The 23,356-nt window shown below is 53.6% G+C and overlaps 1 protein-coding gene across 4 annotated transcripts in view; it reads right to left on the minus strand.

Annotated features, from left to right (window-relative positions):
* GRB10 (growth factor receptor bound protein 10) overlaps positions 1–23,356 on the minus strand; it is a 112,849-nt gene that overhangs the window by 84,203 nt on the left and 5,290 nt on the right. For all 4 annotated transcript variants that reach the window (XM_072955484.1, XM_072955483.1, XM_072955482.1 and 1 more), the window contains exon 2: positions 4,844–4,999. The gene's annotated coding sequence lies outside the window, so the exon portion shown is untranslated. The remainder of the gene's footprint in view (positions 1–4,843; positions 5,000–23,356) is intronic.

Consider the following 23,356-nt stretch of genomic DNA (forward strand, 5'->3'; position numbering starts at 1 on the left):
GAACTAAGTCAGACAGAGAAAGACAAATACCATATGAGATCACCTATCTGTGGAATCTTAAAAAAAATGGCACAAATGAATTTATTTACGAAACAGAAAGAGACTCACAGACATAGAAAACAAACTTACAGTTACCAGGGGGGAAACGGTGGGGGGCAAGGACAAATTAGGGAGTCCAGGATTTGCAGATACAAACTACTATTTTTAAAACAAACAACAAGGCCGTGCTGTACAGCACAGGGAACTGTATTCAATATCTTGTAATAACATATAATGATAAAGAATCTGAAAAAGAATATATATGTGTGTAATTGAATCACTATGCTTTACAGCAGAAACTAACACACTGCAAATTAATCGTACTTCAATTTTAAAAAAAGAAAAGAAAAACACAGAAAATTACAATCAAAAAAGAGAAGTTTCAAATCTTAAAATAAATCACTGCAGGACTTTTTCAAAGGAAAGCTGCACCCTTCATAAAGGCCAGAAGACCCTGCCCTTTACGAGGAGAAGTATAATTGAGCAATGTTCGTGATACATTAAAGCAGTCACTTGTAGCACTGAAAGCAGAATATTCGCATTTCAAATCATCATAAGAGGATAAAAAGAAACGAGGAATACTTTAAACATCAAAGGGAGATGAAGAAGCATTCAAAGCAGAAAAAATTGATTCAGAAGACGGATGACCGGGACCAGGAATGTCAACCATCCCATTCCTTTCTTTTCAAAATAATACTCAAAAATATTCTGACGTTAAAAAAAAAGCCAAATTGAAATAGACAAGCTTTAAAAGGCAAGCTAGAAAAGGGAGCGACACAGAGCAAGCAAACAGATCCATGACCAAAAGCCAAACTGAAACACACAACAGCCAGGGCTGCAGTGAGACGCGTGTGTGTGCAAACACAACATGCACACACCTACAGAGAGCACCCTTGGAGGATTCCCACTGTTTACAAGAGGAAAATGAAGTGTGAGGGTCAAGGTCGTAGTGATGGGAAGGCCTGAAGGAGGTCAGAGAGCTCAGGCCAGAAGTCCACGCTCTTAACCAGATGCCTACTGTCCTGGGGTTTTCAATAAATTGCAGGCGGACAGCCCAGGCATCACTTGGAAACGTGTAAACGTGCAAATTCTGCAGCCCAGATGCAAACCGACTAAATCAGAAAGTCTGGGGCTGGGCCCTGCAAGGCACTGCGTGCTCACTGCACACTGGCTGAGCTCGCCCCCATTGCTGGTCCCCACCCACATCCAATCCATTTCCGGCAGTTTTTAAAAACCCCAGGTAACCCGTGAAAATAAAATCTTGAAGCCTTGCATTGCTTTAAGTGCTGTGGGTGTTTCTGCCTGTAAGGACCACCCTTCTCATCTCTTTCCTTTACAATTATTAGTCCTTTTTTTTATGATGTTTGCAAAGGAAAAAAAAAAATCGGGAGAAAATTGCAAGAAAGCTTTGAAGAGTCACACCTCACTTTGTGGGGGCTGGGGAGCGGGACCTCCCGCCACGGAGCTGTTTGAACTGAATACACCATCATTTACTCAAAATGCTGTAACGGAATCCCAACTGGAAGCTTGTGCTTCGTACGTTTTTGCCTTTTTAAAAATCCATTATTTTTTTCCCGTGCAATTTTTTTTTTAAGATTTTTAACTTTTTTTTGTAAAAACATGTATTTGTGTGTGGGGGGTGGGATAATTAGGTTTATTTGTTTGTTTCTTTTTTTTCAGAGGAGATGCTGGGGCTGGAACCCAGGACCTCTTGCATGCTAAGCATGCACTCCAGCCCTTCGAGCTATACCCTCCCCCTCCTATGCAAATAGAAAGAATCCTTAAGTTCAGTCTTTTCTCCTGCAGGCATCCGTGGGAGGGGGCTGAATGACCATCACGATTACCTGCTGCAAAGAATGACCCCATCGTTTCAAACGGTGTGTCATTAAGCACGAGGGTGTAAATCTGCCCACGTGTGTGACAATGACCCACGATTTCCCGTTCTCCATCCTTTGAAAGGGAGTCCTGTGAAATGGGCTCTGCGAGTTTCAACAGGACATCACCCCAGCCGGGCAGCCCGTCCTCCAGCTGTCCTCTGCCCAAATCCAGGGCCCGGGGCTAGGACGCAGACTCCCCAGAACAGGGACTCCTCTCGGTCATTCCCCTCTCGGCTTTGCCGTCTGTCTGCATCCGTCTGCACAAACCTTGATAAAGGATCTTCTAAACTCACTGCCTCCACCCCTCAAAGCTGTGCACTGACTGTCTGAGAGGCCCCACGCTCTCCAGGGAGACTGTCTCAGCTGCCCGAACCCCACTCCTCTCGGGGCTCCTCCTGGGCTCCACGGAAAGTCCTCCTGCCCGTCACACGGAGGTGCTCCCGGAGGCCCTCTGGTCCCCACGCCAGTCTGCACACAGCTCCGTCTTCCAAGTGACCTCACTCACCCCCGCGGCGTCCACCTCCGTCTCAGCAGGGACGTGGTCCCATCCTGCCCTCTGGTCACCACGCTGCCTGTAGTCCCCACACCCCAGCGCCACCCCCGCCTGGTAAAGGACACCTGGTCCCACCCGTGGGCAACCCACCCTGGTTAATGGGGCACAGCCCACAGACCTGCACGCCCCCCACCCCATCTGGGAGCATTTAGGGACCAGGCCAGGACTCAGGGTGCAGCCACGCGAGAGGACAAACTGGCTTTAGAAAGCCGAAGACTTTCCACCTTGGCTCCTCCCCGGAGAACCGCATCACTGAGAGCTGTGACACAGGGAGCAAACAGGTGCCCGCGCCCCCTGCCCTGCCCCTCGAGGGCCTCGGGAGCTCCAGGCCCCAGCCCAGCTGTGGGAGCCCTCCTCGGGCTGGAGGAGAGGGCATCGGAGCGAGCAACCGCGGTCAAGGGAGGGGTGTGCAGCTTGGAACTTTTGGGGGATTCCCCCCCAGAGCAATCTTGGGGTCACACTCTGTGGTCCCTCTGAGAGTCCAGCTCAATCCAAGCAGGGCAGGACCCCCACGGACAGATGCAGCTCCCCACGCCGTGCTTCCCACGTCGGGGGACCCCACTGCGAAAGCCGCCGTTGATAATTCGATTTCAAACCCCAAACGGGGGGATTAGCTGTGAAGCGAGGCTGCGCTTCCACACTGTGTCCCCGCCCAGAGGTGCCTGATCGGGCTCCCGCCTTGGGAGGGGGCTGCGTTCGCCTAGGACCACCAGGAGGAGCGACACAAGGTGTAGGCTGGTCAGATGGCCCAAGAAGACGGGGCTCGGGGCGCTCAGGGGTATCTCCTACCTTTTTCAGGTGGGTCTCTTCAACACCGTGAAGGCTGGTCAGAACCCAGGCCCTGGCCTCCAGGCATGTCAGCGCCACTCGTAAGGGCTCTGGTGTCACAGGTGAAGGACCAGCGTGGGTGCATCACCCAGACCCCGGATGGCCAGGATCCTCCGTGTGCCCACGCCGCCCGCAGAGTGAAGACAAGGTCCCAGACGCCCGGCCCCGTGCCCTGAGCCTCGGACACCGGAGAGGGCATGCTGAAATCAGCCACGGAGCACACGTACGGGGGCTGCGAAAGTTCGAGAAGTTCGCAGTCCATGGGAGTGAGGGTGGGGGCTGGAGATAATATGGCTCCTCTAACCCCGTAGGGGGACTCGTCCCTGTCTTCATGGACCCCCTCTATTTCTTCATCCTTGCCGACTCACCACCCCAGGAAAAATCGGCTGTCATGTCCGCTTCCAGAGAAACACGAAAACTTCACACGTGTTCTTCTGGAACTTGGAACAGGACATGCGAAATGGCACTTGGCACCTGGGGTAAGGCTGAGCCTTGGGAAGAACCTGCTGAGTGAGCCTGAAGCGTTAAACATCCTTCCGTTCTGCGCTGTGGGCAGTAAATGCCACGGGGAGCAAGAGGTCGGGAAGGCAGGTGATGAAAAGGAGAAATGAGGTGGGAAAGGGAGGAGGGCAAGATGGAGACACCCCACAACCCCCGTACCAAGGACTGTGGACCCCAACTCCCCAGCCCCTCTTCAGCCCGTTGGCCCGGGGGTCCCTCTGTTAGGGGCTAGTTCAAACATCGCCACATTGAAGACTTCAACCCCAGGGCCTCAGAATGTGACTGTATTTGGTGACACCACTTTGAAAGATGTAATGAAGGTAAAATGAGGTCTTTACAGGGACCCTAATCCCATATACGACTGGTGTCCTTCTAAGAGGAGACAGAAACAGATCACGAGACGAGATGGAGACACATCCTGAGAGGACACAGGGAGGAGACGGCCCTCTACGCACCAAGAGACGCCGCCGAAGAAACCAGCCCTGCCGACAGCTTGATCTCAGACTTCTGCCCCCCCCCCAGAATTGGGAGGAAATCCACATCTGTTGTCAAGCTGCCCAGAAGGTGCTATTTGTTACATGGCAGCACTGACTGATACACTCTCCAGTACCCGCCATCCACCCTGGGGTGAAGGTTCCAGCAGGCGCGTTGGCTGGAAGACGACTCCAGCCTCAACCCTCTAAGGAAGACCTGGGACCCGCTGACAGCATGGTAAGGACCCCACAGCCGGGCTGGTGCATTTCCACAATGCCCGCTGCAGGTGAAGCCCTGCCCTGGACAACATGAGACGTGTGTCCTCATCGCCGAGCTACGGGGGCAGCCCCTGGGGATCCCCCAGCCCCACCCAGCTCAGCTCAGAGAGCAAAGACGGGGAGGGGAGGGGAGGCCACAGAGCAGGAGGGGGCTCCCTGCAGAAACCCTGGAAGAAACGGCCTATTGTGACCCGACGCCCTTACTGACCTCCCCTGAATCAGTACTTAACAGACCAGATGGGTCTCCTGCAAAGAAAAGCCCCGGCCACCGGTGGAGGTCACCCAAGGCTTACCTGCTGGAGGCTCGCCCAGGCCCTGCGTGTCTGGCGGCCGCCCGGCTGGACTGGGAGGACCCAGGTGAGGAGCAGCGGCTGGTCACGGTCAAGGTCACGGGCCCGCTGCTCCCCGCAGCCCCGTCCTCGGGTTCAGCATGGCGTGCAAATCCAAGGCTGGAAAGGCAAAGAAAGAGGCTGTCACTGAACGCACTGAACTCGCACCGACGTGGACTTCACGCTCTGCACCCCGGGATAACGTTTTTTAAAAGAGACACACAGAATATTGTTTTTCAAGGAGATCCTTTCAAAGATGGACTCTGGAAGAAGTCCACAAGAGGCACGTCTGGAGTCACCACGTCACCTGACCGCAGGGACAAACAGAGGAGCCCTGGGAAGTCACTGGGCTCCCAGGTCACTGCCCGTCGGCTTCCCGCACGCGGCGGGTAAGGAACAGGCCTCTTCAAGGCCAAGGTCACCCACAAGGCAGGCTGCGAGCGCTGATCAGCGCGCACGTTCCTCGCCGGGCCCTGCCAGGCCGCCGCCCTCAGCCCTGCCCACGGGGACCGCCACCATCCCGCATCCCAGACCGGGTTCCGGTGTCCGGTGCCCCGTGCCGCGAGCTCCTCCACGTGGCCCCTGAGTGTCCCCCGGGAGGGAGGGAGGGAGAGCAGGCGACCTGCACGTTGAATCCCGGCCACTGCCTTTGGCTCATTTATCCAGCTCCCATTCCTGCGGGCCGAGGCGCTGTGCGAGGCGTGGAGGACAGGGTGGGGACCGAGACAAACGCCGGCCCTGCCGGAGTGAGTGTTGAGCCCCCCGGACAACGGTGTCCCTCACCCTGGCCCCTCCGCAACGCAGGGGACAGAAAGGCCGCCTCCCTGAGGATTTTAACACACGGCACTGGAACGCCACGGAATCTTCCTCCGCCTAAATGAGACGCACTCGGGCCAGGACGCGGCGGGGAGGTCAGCCCACACCGGCGATGAGCATCTTTAGCAGCCTGTGTCCCCAGCTCCGAAATCGGCACGAGGCTGTACCTCCCCCCAGGGCGTCTGTGAGGATGCAGTGAGCTAATGCAGGGACAGACTCAGCATCGCACCCAGAAAATGATCGACAAGAATACAGTTATCTCCAACTACGGCACGTCCAACAGCTCTCCGACCGTCGGACGCTGAACGCGTCGGCCGCCTGCAAGCTGTGAAGCCTGCGACACATGCAGGGCACGCTGGTCTTCTGGGATCAAAAGGGAAACTCCTGGCGTGTGATCAGCTGTCTGCTCAAAGCTGGGCATGAGCTGCACGCACGGAGGCGTTTTATTAAAGGTGCCTGCTCTCACCCTCAAAGATTTGTAAGTCTGGGAAGCATGATAAGGTGTATTCTGAGTGGAACATCTCTGAATTCTGGTTAAAAAAAGAGTTAAAAAACTCAAGGTAAAAAAAAAAAAGGTGACTCAAATAATGGGCTGGAATGTCACGTTGGGAAGTGAACCTGGGGTGACGGGATGGCAGCTGAAGCCTCTGGGTCACCTGTAACCCTCAGACGCTAAGACGTGTCCCCTCTTCCCCGGAGAACTTCATCTTCTCCTGGATTCCAATCCAAACGCCCCAGGACCACTTCCAAACACATTGTTCACGCAGCTGCCTTCAAATTTCCAACACGTGCCTGGCAGATTGGCTTTTTTTTTTTTTTTTTTGCAATAGGCAAAATAAATTTATCTATAATGAAGCAAAGACGACCTAAGAATTACCTGTCAGACTGCTCACCGCTTCAACCATTCTGGGCTATTGGATGTTGAATTTCACATCGACATTACACTGATAAAACAGAGACCATAAGATTTTTGAACTTGAACTGATAAACTGAAATGTTCCCAAGACCCAGGATCTCCAGGACCGACCAACAGACACGAGGCAGACAAACCTCTAGGCTCTGTTTCCAGAGGCCCCACCCAGAGCCCCCACATCCCCACCTCCCTGGACCCCGGCGACGCCCTACAAGCTCCCCGCGCCGACCTGGCCGGCTGCGCGCCCACCCACAGGGGAAATGGCGCCCTCTCGTCCCCAGTCGCCCATCAGGCAAAGTCACACTCCCCACCCAGCTTCACGGCCAGACACGACACACACGTCAAATCTTAAAGAATATACGAACTTGGGCAAAAAAAAATAAATAAATAAATGCCTTAACTTACTTCCAAAGGGTTCCAGAAACAAAGGACCTCTTGGTTGCCCTTTCGTGTCTTTGGTATCTTCCAGAAATTCCTGAGTTAACGTCAAGTTTTCCTTCGGTCCAACTTTCTCCCACTGAATATTTAGAGTCATAACAGTGACTATTTAGACACTCAACAACCCGGAGCGCTCGTGAGGGGAATGTCCAGCCCGTTTGGAATGAGGTCTGGGGCTTCTTAAAAGAGGACAGAATATCCTTAATCAAAAAAAAATTTTTTTAAATTAAGTTTTGTGAGAAGGTGCTTGTGAAGACAAAGTGAGAAATACACGAATGAAACGGGATGGAAGACGAGGCCAAGCTTTTTAAGCAATTTTAACACTTCTGAATGCTGCTGCTGGCGCCGGCCGACAGCTTAAAGAAGAAGGGACAGTTGACACCATAGTGTCACCCGCCCCTCGCTGCCCTCGCGTGCACCCGCACGGGACCACGGAGGCTTGCGTCGTCGAGACAGCAGAACTGAGAACCAAGGATGCTGGAACAGGAGGAAGTTACAACGGGGACATTCCCACCCAAACGCCAACACCAGGAAGGGCCCTCCCATGGGAGCCTGTCCACCAGGCGACACTCGGCGCTCCACCCACAGGGATGGAGGGCGTGGCCCAGGACAGGGTGCTCACATCTCAGGAAGAGCGTCCCACCTGTCCGCTGTCACGGAAACCGATAAAACGTAACCAGACCTAAAAGATCCACGATTTGAGAGAGAGAAATTATTTGGGAGAGATTAAACACCTGGATGGATGGAAATATGCTAAGTTCCTGGGCGGGGGAGGGTGTAGCTCAGGAGCGCATGCCTAGGGCGCACAAGGTCCTGGGTTCAATCCCCAGCCCCTCCATCAAATAAAAAAAAAATTATTATAAATAAGTAAATAAACCCAATGACCGCCCCCCGACCAAAAAAAAAAAAAAAGGAATATGCCAAGTTCCTAAATAGGAAGATCAACCAGCACAAAGATGTCGAGTCTCTCATACAAGCAATTCATTTACAAATTAAAATTGGTTTTGCAAACGAGATGCACGACCGACCTGGATTCTTTAAAACTGACAGAAAAAGCGGGAAGACTGTCGATCCGTGAGCGTCACGGGAGAACTACTCACTTCACGTTGTAAGACATCATAGAGCAAAAGCGATTCAGACAGTGCGGTAATGGCCGGGGACACACGCTAGTGTCCAGCAGGAAGAGTGGGGTCTGCAAATGTGAATGTGAGTGTCTCATGGTAGCACCATGTGTTACACGAACTATCCTAGCAGGAGTGTGTCTGCATCTTCAAACGCCTGCAACCTGGCACACCCAGGGTCCGTGGGACTGGAATCCCTGGGCACCCCCCTTTCTTGGCTCTCCCAACAAGATGAAGGTGACAACTGCGGCAAAGACCGGACGGCAAAGACTGTCACCCTTCCCTCACCTCTTAGACGTCAGACATCCCACCAAATGCTCTCTGCCGGAGGCTGTCGGAGGTTGAAAGCAGTAAAGGCACGTGAGAGACAAAACAAGACACAAACATTAGTGGTTCTTGATGAAAAATAACTAAATACAGTCAATTCTTGAGGGAGAAGCATGGTCCCATTTTACAGATGGAAAAACCAAGGCTGGAAGCCGGAAAAGCACCTGCTTCGGTCACTCAGCTTTTCTGTTTTTTTCAGTCACACTGTTTGCAACACGGTTTATCTTTCTCTTTGAGAGAGAAAAATAGCCGAAAGAAAGAGCATGAAATTCAAAGCAAAAAAAGATCGAGGGAGCATTCCCGCTTGCAGAAATTCAGATTTCAGCGTGGGGTCTTAAATAAGGAGCCGTCTTCACCTGGCAACTGGCACCTGTCAGACACCTCCCACAGGAGGAAGACGCACCAGAAACCTCCCCATTAAATGAGGGCCAGGCAGCGTGCGATTACACTGTTAGCCACAACTGTTTTAAGATCCTAGACAACACGGTGAGACAAGGAACAGAACCGAAGTGTAAATGTTGACCAGGAAAAGATCAGCCGGCGTTATGCGCAGACGAAATGCGGGGCTATCAGCGAAAAGAGTTGGTGCTAATGCCAGCATCTAACAGGATGGAGCTCCCAGAGTCCGCACATCTCAGCCCTCGGGTATGTGGGCACCGAGCCTGCAGAACAAAACGGCCTCCACGCTGGGTCTGTTTCTTTTACTTTAACCTTTGTACCTACTGTTTTCCCTACAAGTTAAGAATGTTGCCTCGAGCCTGAAATAGACGGGAGAGCCCATTCTCCAGGCTCTGACCTTTAAGGGTGTAACACTTTCCCATTCATTTAAAGATAACAAGTTGCAGAATAGAAAATAACATTTGTTTTGTTGGAGGTTTGCAGGGGCACCATGACCTGACCCCCGGGGACAGCTGCAAGAACAAAGAATTCCCACACCAAGAGGTTTGCACCAGCCAACCACATCCCATCTCCTTTTAATATAAAAGGAGCCTGAATTCTAACCTGGGGAAGAGGGTTCTTTGGGACACGGGTCCACCATCTTCTTGGTCTGCTGGCTTTCTGAATAAAGTTACTATTCTCTGTCCCAACACCCTGTCTCTCGATTAATTGGGGAAAACAAAACTTTTAGTGAGGAACCTGAAAGAAACTGGCAGGAGGACGTGGAGGGGAGCCAAGCCCTTCCCTCCCGTCAGTGAGCGGTGAGGCCGGTACCACCCCAATGAAGAGCCCAGTCTTCCAGGGTCTCCGTCTGCAGGTCCCCAGACAGCGAGCAGACACGGAGGCCTGGAGAGCCCACCTGGACGAAGCAAATGGCAATGCAGGGATGAGAAGTAAGACCAAGGATTCCTGGCTATCGCTGCTCAGCTAGACTCAGGCAAGTCCTGCTCCTGATGGACATAAACACACCATGAACATGACGAAATGCCCTAAGATGAACTATGGAAAAAGAGGATGGTGTTCCTAAGCAAGATTCTTAACCCGGAGGCCAGGGAGGAAAAATCAACTCCTTTACAGCGGAAGGCCCTCTGAATAAAATCAAAAGACACGCCGACAGCCTTGGGAGCAACTGCTCTCAGCACAGGCAGCAAAATGCATTCAGTAAACCTCTTGTTTATTAAAACAAGAAAGCATGAGTGGCCCGGCGTAAAAACAGCGAAAAGACGGAAGCAAACAATTGGCCAAACACACGTGGAAACCCACTCAACTCCACAGGTAACCACGGGAACACAAACTAGGACGGCCACAAGTGAGCTATACATTTTGACTCATCAGGCTGCCGACAGTTTTAAAACCAGGGTGGGCCCCGGGGGCTCGGCACGGCCTGGGAGGCAGGGCTCCCCTAAGCTGGCGGCGGGGTACCCTGAACACACTCTGGGCGGCCATCTGGACAAGCACGTCCCACACTTCAGCCTTCGGGGCAGGAATCCCACTTCTCGTAACTCATGCTCGTGCACCAGGCGACTATTGCCACGGTCTGCAGCCCAGGAATGCTGGAGGTGACCCAAATCCACCTGCCTGGCACCATCGGCTCACAGCAGCGGCCCCCGGCAGGTACACACGGGAGAACCCAGGGGTCCGGCTCCAGCCCCCGCTTCTCTCACCCCTCCCTCCCATGCAACCCACCAGGCCAGTCAAGTTTGGCTGCAGAAGTATCTGCAACCATCCACTATTTCCATCTCAGCTGCCAACACCAGGCCACCACTCTCATCTGCCCCGGGACCATCTCCCACCATCTGTGCCCTCTCCCCTTCTGAGGCCAGCAGTGGGCTTCCGATGCACCCCAGTGCCCACCCACAGCCACCAGTCCAGATCCAGGGGATCCTGTCCCCACCTCGGGCTCCCAGGGAGCGGCTGACCCAAGACCGATCCCGCCCGCTGGCCGCCTCCAAGTCCTGACGCTCCCCACCCTGGTGGCCTTTGCATGTTCCATGTCCTCTCGCAGGGACGTCCCCACCTTTCTTCCTGCTCCCCTTGCAACCGAGTCACCCTAAAGCCGAGTTCCCCAGCCGAGTTTATCATTAACCTCTCCATCCAAAACCTTATTTCCTTTCTTGCCCTGAACCTGTTCCCCTCAAAATTGAGGAATATCGAAGAAAAAGGGGGGAATGAAACCGAGCAGGACCCTCTGGGGCCTTCCCGGGTACAAAAGCCCCTCTGTGTCCCCGTCTCTTGTTTGTAGAGAAAGGCTTTAGTCTCCTAGGCCTTTTCTGAGTCCCCAAGGGCAGGCTCACGCTCGTGCTAATTGGGGAAGTGAGGGAACACAGAGACAGAGCAGAAGCAGTAGAGCAAGAAAAGCAATGAAAGCTCCAACGACAGTCGACAGTAAGACAGAGTCCCAGTTCCTCCAGGGACAAGGGACGTACATGGCAATCAGATGCGTATCCCTGAGTGGTTCTGCAGGAACTGAGACCCCCCCCCCAGGTGAAGGAGGCTGACCATAATAAGCACATGGACCCCAGACTGATTGGAACCCAAAGGCTGATGATGAAAATCCCTGTTACCTCACCACCAGCCAATCAGAAGAATGTCCATGAGCGGCAACCCTCCCCCCAGATGCTGCCTTTAAATCCCCTTCCCTGAGGCCATCTGGGAGCTCCAGTCTTTTGAGCCTGAGCTGCCCGCTCTCCTTGCCGGGCGCCTGCAATAAACACTGTGCTCTACTTCACCACAACCCGGAGTCAGCAAATCAGCTCTGCTGTGCACGGGCACGAGTTCAGTTCAGCAACAGCCTCCCGGCATTCCATCCACCCTGTCCGGGCCCCGACCAGTGGCCCCTCCAGCCTGCACTCCCCCCATAAGCCTGGTCTTACAGTGCAAGGATTCTCTGGGCTGGTAGGCGGCCGGCCTGGCTCAGCCCCAGGGAGCTGCCGGCCTCCACTTCTCAACTGTGAACCAGAATGAAACAGTCCCGGCCTCACGCAAGGACTGTGCAGTGCAAGTCCCACAAAGGGCCTCCCCCAGAACTGGTGGGAGGCGGCACCTGACCAGCGCGGGCAACTAAGATAAGAGAGCTGAGGACCAAGGCCACGCTCGTGTGAAAGAGGGTGCGTGAGAAACGTGCACTGTGTGCACCTCCGTGATGGGGCAGGACCCTTCTAAGAGGCCACGTGTAATGCACAATGTGATTAATGCATGCAAAATTGCTTATGTTATATATGAAAGTTGCTGAGAGTAAATCCTGAGTTCTCATCGCAAGGAAAAAATATTTTTCTTTTGCCTTTAAAATTCTGCATCTACAGGACATGTGGATGTTCATTAAACACACTGTAGGCATCATTTCACGATGGACGTAAGTCAAATTATTATGCTGAACACCTTAAACAGACACAGAGCTGTATGTCTGTTTTATCTCAATAAAACTGGAAGGGGGGAAAATAAATAAATAAAAGACCAGAGAGCTCTCGTGTACTCCGTATCCAACACGGGTGGACACAGGGAGAAGGTGGTGTGTGCAAAGCAAGAGGTGCCCTCGCCAGACACCGAATTTGCCAGGACTTGACCTTGGGCGTCCTGGATCCGGCAGCGTGGGAAGTGAGTCAGAGCAGCCCCAGCAGATTCGACCAGGGTGGACGCCCTGACCGTGCCCCGCAGCGGGAGCCGCTCAGGAAGGGAGAGGAAGACCTGTGTGCTGGTCCCCACCCTGCAGATGTGAACGACCCGCACCCTGGCACCGGCCCCCCGGTCCCTGCTCCTCGGCGGACAGGCTCTCCTCGGGGCTCCGGGTCACTCAGGAGGGACGTCCGGGCTCTGGGGCCTCTTCCCAGAAAGCAGAATGTTCTGGGCTGGCACACGAGCTGGTCTTTGGTCCTCGTGGCCCATGTCCACTCGTCCCACCGAGAGACACAGGGTTTCCCTCACGCTGACCCTGCCAGTCAGCGCACGCCCTGAAGTGTCCCCTGGGGCTGAGGAATGCTTCTTCCACGGTCCTATCAAGGTACATCTCAATCCCGCCCACCAGCGAGCCCCCCACGATGGGGCCTGACCCCCCCGGCTCCGGACCCCTCATCTCCGTGGTCATGACGTGAGGCTGGGCAGGGCTGAACCCCGACACCCACTGCGCCTCTCTGCCCTCCCGCAGCCACCGTTCAGCTCCCCAGTCCCACCCCACCCGATGTCCCGGACCACCTGCCCGGGACTCGGGACATGGGCCAAGTGAGCGGCAGAAACCCCGGGACGCCGTCTGAGCCTCGGGTTCCTCCTCTGTGCAAGGAGAGCCCCAGCCTTCCTGCTTCCCAGGTCAGGGTGCGGAGTGGGAGCTCATTTGGGTAAAAAAATTTCACACCCAGCATCTCATTCTCCATCTCCCTGTGATGCACGCGATTAAAGCTATCACCACGGGCTAACTTCACAGTCTCTGGGAAAGGTTCCTAAAGTTCATCTCCATCTTTTTAGAATCCTATTGTAATGCACAGCCGTGATGCAAAGAGCTCAGGAAAGGTCAGAGCCATCACTCCGCAAGGGAGCCTTCACGGTGGGGGAAGGCGGTGTCCAGATCCGAGCGGGAGTCTCCTTTCAACCCAAACCGCCTGCTTGAGCAACCGGAACAGTTCTCTCTACAGATGGACACCATGTAGTCCTCACGCCCTCGCCCTCCCCTCCACACCTCCCTCGCTCACTGGTTCTCGACACCCCCTGGGTCTACCCTAAGGCTTGCGTGCTTCACCTGGATGGGATAATGATTAAAAATAAAGATCTGGTCCTGTCCCAGGTCCTGGGGCACAGCTCCTAAACCTCTCAGGTTCTCCAGACGATGGAGTACCTTTTGTATGTTAATGAGGTGACGGGGGGGGGGGGGGGGGGGGCAGGGAGCAGGTCACCAGAAAGGCTAAGACCGAATTACAGGGCTGGAACTTGCAGCCTCATCCATCACCTCCAGGGAGGGGACGGGGGCTGGAGACTGAGTTAAGCACCAATGGCCAGTAATTCATCCATCATACCTGCCTGATGGGACCACCACAAAACCCCCTAAAGGGCAGGGCTCAGAGAGCATCCAGGTCGGTGCACACTGTGGGGTGCTGCGAGGGGGCGCACCCACAGGGGACACGGAGGCTCCGGGCACCCCCACCCCAGCCGCTCCCCTGCACATCTCTAATCTGGCTGTTCCTGAGTTGGGTCCCTTATGATCCCTTCTGGCCATCTCAGGTCCTTTAACCAGACAGAGAGTGTCACGACTGAGCTGAATTGTAGACACCCAGCTGGCGTCCCAGTTGGAGAATTGGGGTCAGGAGGCAAAAAAAAACCCCTCATTCCTTTGGTGTCAGAAGTATGGTGGGTAAAAATGGCTTAACACAGGGCCATCTCACCCTCCAGCGCTAGTCCGTCCTCCCCCAAGGTGAGGTCCTGGCCAGCAGCACCCAGCGCCCACCCCCACCCTCCGCTGGTTCTGTGGTCACACGGAGGCCCTTCATGCCCTCGGGGGGCTGCAGGTGTCCTGGGCCTTCTGATCTGCCGGCAGGGGCAGGAGGGAGAGGACACAGGACCCCTTGCTCACCCATCACAGCACACCTTTCCCGCATCAGATCAAAAGCGCCACCTCGTCTGCCTTTCTGTCTCTGCCGCTTAATTCTCCCTGGTTCCAACGCACTACTCGTCACATCCCCCACCAGTTAACGATGACTTGAGGGCCAGGCAGCCCACACTGGGCAGGACGCGTAGCACACGCTCAGGGGACGCGCTGGACCAGCGGCTGGAAACGGCCCTCACATCACAGCCCCGCACTAGTGCCCGGCTTCCCACCGCCCGGTGGAGGCCGCAGCCCCCCGCCGGCGCCCCAGACTCCCAGCTGACCGGCACCTGTCACCCCAGCCCATCACGTCAAGGTGGCATGAGCATTTCCACTTCGCACCCACATTTTAACCCCCCAAAATGCCTGAATATGCCGTCAAACCCAAGATCTAGGCTCCCCCTCTATTTGGCCGCAGTGACTCTGGACCTGGAGTCTTCAGGGCCTCTCTGAGCCCTGGGTGAGGGGACAGAAGCAAGGGACTAACCAAAGGGACGGCTGGTGCCCCCGCCCAGTGCTCCCCTCCCTACCTTCCCCGGGGGGAGCGGGGATAGGGACCCCAGCATTCCCAGCCCCTGCTCCAAAACCACCCCCAGACACCAAGGTGTGACCTGCCCTGTCCCCTCCATCTCTCCCGACTGCATCCTGCAGGTTCCTAGAGGCCGGGTGGCCTGTGACTGACGTGGCACAGATCCCAGGACCCCGGCAACTTCCCTTAAGCCATATGCTACAGGGATTTACAAAAGGTGAAATGCTGTGGCTCTCTCTCATTCAGCGTCTTTTATTTGAAAAATACGGGCTTTTTTTTTTTCCCATTAAAGATGTTGCTTCAGTTTACAAATGACGGGTTTATTATTATTCTATTAATATTTGTCTTCATTTCTAAAATGACAAAGTCACAGGGCCACTTGGCCACAAGCTCTCCAGGGGCTTCTGGCACTTGTAACAGCATCCTTCGTAAAGGCGAAGGTGGGAGAAGGGGGACACCAGGAGCTAGGCACCTCTGGACAGAAAGCCTCGGGTCTTGGGAAAGGAACCAGAGGCTTCTTCCAGAGATTTTCTCAGAAATGATACTGAATTTCAGAACTCCTCAGAGAGGTGACCCTCTGCACAGTGTCCCTGGCCAGAGCCCACGTGGAGGGCGCTCCCCTCAGAGGACAGGAGGGGACCCACGCTGGGCGGACCCCTTTGACCATGGCTCAGCTGAGCTCCCTAAAGGCTGGTCCCGGGCTCATCCGGGCCAGACGCACACTCTGAGTCACTGCCAACCGTCTTTCCTGCCCCCGTCCCACATGAGCCACCAAACAGGCAGCATCAGAGGGAAAATGTCACATGTCCAGTATTTCCAGTTTTCAAGCAGAGTTCCGGGACAGCCGCAGGGCGGGCGGGCGGGCTCCCCCTCTTCCTCGGGGAGCGGACGCAGACCCACCGGGCAAGGTAGCCTTCAGGGCGATGCGCGCATGATGCGCGCATGATGTGCGCGGGGTGCGCAGGTTGCGCACATGTTCCCATCACTGCCGGAGCCAGGATCGGCTCTGACCCTGATCCGGATCTGCATCCCGATTCCGGAGGCACTGTCCCTCCGTGGACTTGGGAGCCCCAAGCGCGCAGCCCTCGGGCACCGCGGTGTCTCCCCGCCTCCTCCGGGCTCGGACCTCCCCGCACCCAGCGCGGCGGGATTACCACGCCAGGGCCTCCGAGCACGCTTAAGTAAGGGAAAGAGGATCTATTTCTGACCTGCGGACGCGGGATTGACTCTTCTAAATAGGGCAAGGGCCTGGTAATGCCTGTTATCTCTACCCCGAGGAGCCGGCCCTGCAAGGAGGGCGGAGAGAAGCAGTGCCGGAGCGCACGTCCTCATCGGCCGGCAGCCCAGGGTCACCCTGAGAGGCTTTTCAAAAGTCAGATGAACTCAGATGGCACACAGATGCCCTGAAACCCGGCACTGACCTACCAGAGCCTACGTGACTCGCCTCGGGGATGGAGGTCAATTCAGGTGGCCCCTCCCTGCATCTCTGGAACCACCCGCAACGATCTCAATAAATAAAAGGACAAAACTGCAAAGAGTTCCTCGTGCAGGAGCAGGTCCCTGCCTCCAAAAGGCAAGTCAAAACCCAGGCCCTTCTGGGCAACACGCAGAACTACAGAGTGGCCACTTCTGTCTGATGGTGCATCCCCAGGCAGGGCAAAATATACCTCTGTTTCCGAACTTACCAGCTTCCAGAACATTCTGAACCCCGGAGTCCCAGGACTTTGGAGAACGTAGCATTCTGCCTGCAAAACTCCCCCAGGGAGCAGGAAACGTATGTTTGTTGAAGCCCTACTGTGTGCCGGGCACTGTGCAATGTATTGACTGACACTTCCCTTTGATATTTACAATCCCTGAAAGAATCAGCACTGTGGGCGGGGTCTGTGCTCTCCTGACACACGCCCCCCGGGCATTCGAGTCGCTGGAAACACATCACCCCTCTTTCCCCCTTCCTCCTTCCACGGTGGCATTCAGAGGGGTCCGAAGACCTGGAAGTGCGATTCCAGCTCTTCCACTAACACCCGCTGGACCCCGAACCAGGCACCTATCTGACTGTGAGGGGCGCCCATTTCCACACCTGTGTAGAAGGAAGTCTCTCCCTCTCCCCCTTGCAGGTTTGTCCTGAGGACCCAATGCAACCCACAGCCTTGCAGAGTAAGGAATTCACCACCCCCGGGTCATGTTGTTCTGGTCCTTCCCAAACAGCAGCACAGCACCCTGTCCCAGAAGGGCTGGAGCTCCCTGGGAAAACACACACCTCGCCGTGATCCCATCCCAGCAATGGCAAGGATGTGGTACCAAAGGCCCACAGCAGCCGATTCAGGTTTCGGCGTTTTATAAAATGTTCTTCTGAACGTAATTTACTCAGTAACTGCTCACATCTTAGCAGCCTTTCTTCCAGCATAAGGATAGTTCTAAGAAGAAAGGAATGTAGAGAAATGAAGAATAAAAAGCTATAAGATACGCACACGCCAAAAATGAGCAAAAATGTCAGACGTTCCTAGTTATCCGCTATCACTTTAAATGTAAATAGATTAAATCCTTCAATCAAAAGCAGATACTGGCAGAATGGAGGACACACACACACACACACACACACACGCACGCGCACGAAACCCAACCATCGCTGTCTATAGAAGGCTCCCTTGAGGTCCAAAGACACAATCAGGTTGAAAGGGAAAAGATGGGAAAAGATATTTCATGTTAAGATTAACAAAAGGGGACCTGAAGTCACTATAGCAACGTCAGCCAAAATATACTTTAAGTCACGACTGTTACAAAAGACAAAGAAGGACATCAGATATTGAGAAAGAGACCCCCCCCCAAATATATGAAGTCAACGCTGACACGACTGAAGGGAGAAAGAGACAGACATACACGAGTTGGAGATTTTAACACCCCCCTGTCAGTAATGGGTGGAGCCACCAGGCAGAAGATGAGTGAGGAACAGAGGACCTGAACGCACCATAAACCAACTGGATGTCACAGATGTGACATGCGTTGGACACTCCCCTCAACCACAGGAGGACAGTCTTCTTAATGGCATGCGGGACTTTCTCAAGGATGACAGGACACAAAAAAAGTTTTCCATATATGAACAAAACCTACAGCTATCATCATGCTCAGTGGTGGGAGTCTCCCTTTAAGATCTGGAACAAGTCAACGACACCCACTTCCAACTCTTCTATTTAACACAGTATCGGAAGTTGCAGCCAAAGCAATCAGGCAAGAAAAAGAAATCAAAGGTATGCAAATTGGAAAGGAAGAACTAAAATCACCTTTGTTTGCAGATGGCATAATCTTATATGCAGAAAATCTTAAAAATTACACACACACACACACACACAAGAAATTATCAGAGTTACTCAATGTACCAAAGTTACAGGATATGTCAACATGCAAAAATCAGTTGTGTGTCGACACACTAACAATGGCCAATCTGAAAAGGAAACTGAGAAAACAAGTTCATTTAAAATAACACCAAGAATAATAAAATAATTAAGAATAAATTCAAACCAAGAGGCCAAGAATTGTACCCTGAAAATGACAAAATGTTCCCATATGAATATGAATAAGACATAAATGAGAAGAGACATCTTGTGGTCACGTATCGGAAAACTTATTGTTAAATCAAAATAATCTTCAGATTCAATGCCCTCCTATCAAAATCTCACTGGCATCTTTACAGAAATAGAATTCGTATGGATTCCCAAGGGACCCCGAATAGCTCAAACCATCTTGAAAAAGAAGAATAAAGTTCGGAAAGTCACATTTCCTGATTTCAACACTCACTACAAAGCTACAAGTAGGCAAAACTGCAGCCTTGGCCTGAGAACAGACGCAGACTTAACAGAACAGCACCGAGAGCCCAGAAGTGAGCCCTCACGTACGTGGTGGGTTAAACTTTCAACAAGGATGCCAAACCATTCAATGGGGGGAAGAGACAGTCGTTTCAACAAATGACACAGGGGAAACTGGACTTCCACACGCAACAGAATGACGTGAACGCTTACCTTACCCCAGAAACAAAAATTAGCTCAACGTGGATCAATGATCTAAACACAGGAGCTGAAACTAGCTCTTAGCACCCACAGGGGAGTATCTTCGTGACAGTGGATTGAGAAACGACTTCGTGCGGACGGCACCCGAAGAATGAAACAGATCCACTGAACTTTATCAAAATTTAAGACTTTCATGTATCACAGGACAAGAGCATGGAAAAGACCGGCCAGAGAAAGGGACCAAATAGTTACCAATCACGCAAATGCTAAGGGATTAATATTCAAAATATATAAAGATCTCCGGCAAATCAACAACAAAATGCAGATCAAGATCACAATGAGGTACCACCTGCTGCCTATGAGGATGGCTGTTATTTTAAAAAAACAGGGATAAAAGAGATAAATGACAAGGTCCTACTATATGGCACTGGGAACTGTGTTCAATACCGTGTAACAGTCTATCATGAAAAAAAAATCTGAAAAGGAATATACGTATGTGTGTGAGTAACCGAATCTCTACTCTGTTCTCCGGAAATCAACACGGCATTGTAAACCGACTATGCTTGAATTAAACATAAGTAAATAAATAAAAATAAATTTTAAAAAAATTTTAAAGGGAGGGGGGGAGGGAGGGAGGACGAGGAAGGAAGGAAAAATTGGAAAATACTGAACTAGTGAGGATGTGGAGAAATTTAAACAGTTGCGCACGGCTAATGGGAATGCAAAACAGTGCAGCCACTGTGTTAACTGTCTGGGGGGTGTGGCCCTGAATATTAGTCCCTGTGACATCGCTGAACCTTCGAGAAGCACCGAGTTGTGCACTAGCAGCACATGTCTAGGGAGATGTTTGATAAAAGATGACAAAGGAATGGAGTCCAAAGCCCCTCGCGCTCTGTCCATGCACGTGTTGGACATCTAGGGTGGGCAAGAACCCCCAAATTCCCCAGGGGTGGAGACTGCTTCCAGCAAACACCGCTGAGGGCGCAGGAGCAGAGATGCCAGCAGACTGAAGGTGGTGCTTGGAACCCAGGGTCACTTCTAACGGCACCTGAAGCCCCGCATCCTGGGGCATCACCACCATGCCTGCCCCTGGTCACCGGTCCCTTCATCCTCACAGAGCCCAGACGGGGAGGGCGCCCACCTCCTCCTCCCTCAGCTGGCAGTGAGACAGCAGCCTCCAGGGACAACAGCTCCCTCGGAGTGGCGCTTCCAACAGGTCCTCTGTCAACACCCTGAGGGGGGACTCCGGCTGCCAGTGACAAATGTCAGTTGATCAAAGGGATGATCGGTGTGTGAACAGGTGATCCTGTTTTTCTGAAGACGGCGGCTCCTGTGTGCAGAGCAGTCAGTCCAGCCCCATCCAGAGGGCGAGCGCTCCCCGGCTTCAGCATCTCTGCCCCGGAGCCGTCCGACAGGCTCCCCCCAGGAAGGCGCAGGCTCGGGACAAAGATGCAGGGGGACGAGATGTGTGTATCCGAGGCTCTGACACCAGACTAGACATGTCAGCGAGGCTTCAGAGTCCACCAGGCCTTGGTCTTCTGTTTTCAGCAGAGAAAAAGGTCCAGTTCCCGCAGGAGCCCCGATCTCCCCATGTCCACAGCCAGCTCCCGCACCCTCTGCCCATCACTGGGCTAAGAGCGATTGGACGCATTTATCTGGGTACCGTTGTTACTTGTTACATATTAAACAATTATGATTAGAAACGGTGACACACCACCATCCCACGGCCAACACCCACAGAGGCTGCGGGATCCTGGACTCCGGATGGATGGCCTGAGAGCGGTCAGGGAGCCTGTCTCCAAGAACACGCGCATCTCAGAGCCCCTGGTCACCAAAAGCCACGGTGAGAACAGTGTCCTACTGACCGCCACAGCCCTTCCAGGTGGCCCAGGGCGGCCCTTCCGGGCCAGCGCGCGTGGATCAGAACCGAGCCATACTGTGAGCTGGACCCCGGCGCATCCTGGTGCCAGCTGGCCGCACGGGATCGCTGGGCACTCGGCCACCAGGGCTCAGGCACCGGGGCGCGGGGCGCAGGGCGCAGTGCAGGAGACAGAGGCTGGTTCCCAGGCCTTGAACCTGAAAGAGGAGGGCCAAGCAGAGTGGGTCAGACACCACCTTGTCAGCCTGACCAGTCTGGCCGCTGCTGGGACGAGCACAGGGGCACGGGCCCGACAAGGCCCAAGGCCAACAATGGCCTGCCCAGGGGTCCAGACGGTGGGATGGCCACGGCACCAGCTAAAAGCTAACCCTCTGCCCCCTGTCCCTCCCCCAGGACCATCGGGAGACACACACGATGGAACCATGAGCTTCTCTCAGTTGCTCGGGCCTGGGCACCAGCCTCCTGGCCCTCCCTCCCAGAACATCCAAATAAAACATGCGCGTAAGTTCGAGCCCGCCACTGGCTCGGCTCTGGGCAGGCCAGAACCAAACGTGGAAAAAAAGGAATAAGGCAAAAATTGGAGAGAAGAAACCACGTAAGGAACAAGGGGGGAAAAATTTAACTAATATGGATACATTATATATACACGATTTTTAAAAATAATATTATCTATGAAACAAGAATATTATGACAGTAAAATAAGAGTAATAATTTGGGGGTAGTGATGGCGTGCTGTAGGTTCCTCGATTGTAATAAATGTCCCATTTTGGGGGAGATGTTGGGGGCGGTGGTAGATAGGAAATCTCTGTATTTTCTGCTGAATTTTGCAGTAAATCTAAAACTGCTCCAAAAAATAAAGTCTACTTACATAATAACCAAAAAAGACAGATAGAGGTCCTTAGAAAATAAAATCAAAAAACGGAAGTTTAAAATCCAGTAGAAAGGTTGAAACGTCATGTTGATGCACTCACTCCACCACCTAGAGGAACTCAGCCGATTCAGATGGGAGCTAAAAAAAGTAATGGGAGAACCAGCCCAGGCAGCTAACTGCCAAATAAAAGCTATTCTGTGGGTGGGAGGAGGTAATTAGGTTTATTTATTTTTTAGGGGAGGGGCTGGGGATTGAACCCAGGACCTCGTGCATGCTAAGCATGCGCTCCACCACTTGCACTACACCCTCCCCCAATAAAAGCTGTTCTGGAAAGAAAGAGGAGGAAGGTGGGAAAAAAAAAAAAGAAAAAAAGAAATTGGGGAACTAATTCAAAAACATTTACCAGCCCCAAGGATCTGAGTTTCCAGCTTGAAGGTGCCCTTGACGTAACCCACACTGTCGATGTAGAACCACGAGGCGCACCTTCAAGGGATTTCTGAATAAAGGCGCAAAGAGAAAATCCTGCAAGCTTCCGGACATGGAAAAACAAAAACAAAGGGAAAAAAAAAAACAGTGAAACGTGGAGAGAACCGTTAACAATGTCTTTATACCTGCACAGTCCCCCCAAAATGTGCAGGCACGTCTTCTGGGGGGGAAGCGAGCGTGAAACGTTCTCCATCAAACTGTGGGAAGAAGCCAGGAAAGAGGAGTCGTGGAACCGAAGAGAAAAACTGAGGGCAACCCCAGGATGGTGGAGGAGGAAGCGGAGGCAGGGAGGCTGCCGAAAGGCACAGAGTCACTGCTTCCAGAAAGATAAGGCTGGCTGGACACCGGGGGCGTCTGCGAGAATATCTGCACACCTGTGGCGGTTTCCGGCGGGGGTGGGGGAGGGAGAGGCGGGTAAACTCCAAAGCGAACGCAAACACAACTGCAGAAGGAAACAAGATGCCCCACGAGGCAGAGGAAGTCATCAATCGCAGGACAGAGAGTGCGCGGCTCGACCCTGAGCGCCAGCGCCAGTCGGTGCGCGCGGGTCCAGCCCCGGCGTCACCATGGAGACGGGGAGGCGGAGACAGGTGCGGGATGCGGATGGGACAGCGGTCCAGCGCCTCGCCGGCCACGCAGGGAGGGCACAGGATCCTGTGTGACGCTGCGGCCTGCGGGGATGGAGGGGAGGCAGGCAGGGGCGAGGAACCGTAATACATTAGGCGGATGCCTGCTTACAGATGCAGCGGGAAACACACAAGAGGTCGGCTGCGGACTGTTGTGGCATCGACTCTTCCAACTGTGTCCAGCTCTAAAAACCAAGTTTCAAAGTCTGCCCTGGGTGTTGAGGGGTTAAAAAGCCCACTCGAAGGGACAGAGCTTGGTCAGGCCAGGCCGGGAGAGCATAGCCAGGGGACAGCAGGACACGGCGGGGGCTGCCGGCGTCCCACGCTGTGACAAGGTGACACCGCTCCCAGGGTGGGGAGACGGGCCAGGCGGGCCTGCGGTTAAGCGGTGACCCAGCTGAGCAAGGGACCCGTCCGGACTCACCCCTCCCCACCAGGGAGATGTCGCAGACATCATCAACATTCC

Source organism: Vicugna pacos, chromosome 36, assembly GCF_048564905.1.
Source record: "Vicugna pacos chromosome 36, VicPac4, whole genome shotgun sequence".
Taxonomy (NCBI): domain Eukaryota; kingdom Metazoa; phylum Chordata; class Mammalia; order Artiodactyla; family Camelidae; genus Vicugna; species Vicugna pacos.